The following is a 2,233-nucleotide window of genomic DNA, read 5'->3' as shown; positions in this document are numbered from 1 at the left end:
GATGGGTCATTGTTGCGTTACTTGCCTAGCATACACTTGTACATGACAGCACTAGGCGATGTGGCCGCCGCTATGATCTGCAGCCAATTGCGTGTCACTGTACGTGAAGATATACGATGCGATGATGGCGTGATGAATGTGAGCTAGGTATGTGCATCAATGAACCTGAGCTTTCATGATGCCTTGCATATGTATAGCCTCAATCATGCATGCATCAGTGTCACTCGGGCTAAACCATGAACATCAACCGAGCCGGCCGCGAGAGTCCAACTCCCAATTGAAGGGTTTAGCTAAGGATATCGTCTGAATAGACAAGATACCGTGGTTGTTATCTACTTTCAGCTTTTGTTGAATCATACGGTAGCCACCAGCCTCTTGCGCTTGGAGAATAGTGACCCCGCGCGTTACACCGCGTCCTTCCGATCGAAAGTGACATCACCGACGATTGTTTTTCTTCTTCCATGAAACGTCGATCGATCGTTTCAAATAGTCTAACATATCGGGACGTTCCTATCCTTGCATCATTCAAGTATCTCCGCAAACTTGTGCCTGGATACTACAACCAAGTCGGCATATAAAGATGGCACGGATCGACTAATCTATATCTTTGTCTCTGCGTTTGTGAGTCGTCTGCTAAAGAAACCGAACCAAAAGATCTTGGAACTATGTTACTGTCTTGCTAGCTTTGTTAGTGGTAGTTATAATCTTATCTCATGTCTGCTGCTAAGCATTTCGCAAAAAAGGTCACCTAATCTCTTGCACTGAGGTGCGTAGTATTAGCAATCGCAATTCCTCATCAGCTCATACCGTTGGGTTCAGGGTTGGGCACCAACAAGGAGCTCACGTCTCTCTGATTAATCAACGCGTGACGCCGACGTGTACTTGCTCCCCCTGTTTAGTTAGCTGCCATGTCCTAAATCCAAACGGATAAGAAGCCTTTGGAAGATATTCCTATGTATATAATACTCACGATTACGACCTTAAGCATATCTGCTTATCGAAAAGAATCAGGGCATCGATCGGCTGTGCTGAACCAGGGTGACACGCCCATGATGATTAGCTTTCGTCCTGGCTCCATCTCGAATGTCCGGAGTCTGAACCCATTGTGATGGGACACAAAAGGAGAATAAGGCCACTCGCTTTCGCTTAACTCTGCAACGGCTCTTAATTTAGCTGTTCGTTTCTCCGCACCAAAATTGCATGCGTAACCATGGATTCTGGTTGCCTACCAGAACTGCGCTTGTGCAAATACTCTGCGTCTGCAAACAACAAGAGTACAAGACACTAGTAACAAAAACAACCAAGTTACTACCTCCATTCCGAAATATTTGGAGTATTTCGAAAAACAATAACAGATTGCTTGTTAATATACACTGCGTTTTTTGTGTGGATAAAGACAATATATTAGTATACACTTCGTATGACATAAAAACCATGTCATTGTATTCCTATTCAAAGGTATTTCACTTTTTTTTTGAACAAGAACGGGGTCTGGAAGACCCGGTGGTAATTCATTGAAGTAACACGTGGCAAGTACAAATTGCAGGCATGCCCCTAAAAACACTCGCTCTAAAGAACCTAGTATTTGAAGATAAGGTCTGCACATTTACAAAAAAAGAAAACACCCTAAACGAAAAATGGAAAAGCAATCAGGTCCTCGGGTGCCTTCGCCACAGGTCGCCGGCGACCTCAGCGTCGTTGCCGAGGAACAAGGGAAGGTCGCACAAACGCCCTCTTCTAGCAAAGAACCGCCGCCGCTGGGCACCTCCAAGCCGCCGGGGACGAACCACTTGTCAGTGAGGATGCGCCGAGCTCCAGCGGAAGCGGTGGAAGGCCTCCTGAATGGAGGTTAACATGGGCCGCCTTGCTGGCCAAAGATTGCAGATGCGATGATGATGTCCGCTTGGTTGCGCTCGTCGTCGTTGTACCTCCACAGTGAAGGCCGGCGCCATCTGGAGGAGGCCACCGATCCACCACTTCCTCTCCCCTCGCCACCACGGCCGGACGGAGAAGGAACCAGGGTAGAGCAGCACCTCCCCAGATAACACCAACCAAACCTACATGCCCCACTCGTCGCAGCAGAGGAAGAAGAAGCAGCAGAAGAGCAATTTCCCTCTCGCCGTCATGGTCGGCCACGAAAATGAGCCTGTTGTTGTCTTCGATGCCACCGCGCTTCTCCCCATCGCTGCCACGGCCGGCCAGAATAAGCAGGGCAGCCTCCGGTCGCTTTAAC

Source organism: Lolium rigidum, chromosome 3 (genome assembly GCF_022539505.1).
Source record: "Lolium rigidum isolate FL_2022 chromosome 3, APGP_CSIRO_Lrig_0.1, whole genome shotgun sequence".
NCBI classification, from domain to species: Eukaryota; Viridiplantae; Streptophyta; class Magnoliopsida; order Poales; family Poaceae; genus Lolium; species Lolium rigidum.
This window is presented reverse-complemented; position numbering follows the sequence as displayed.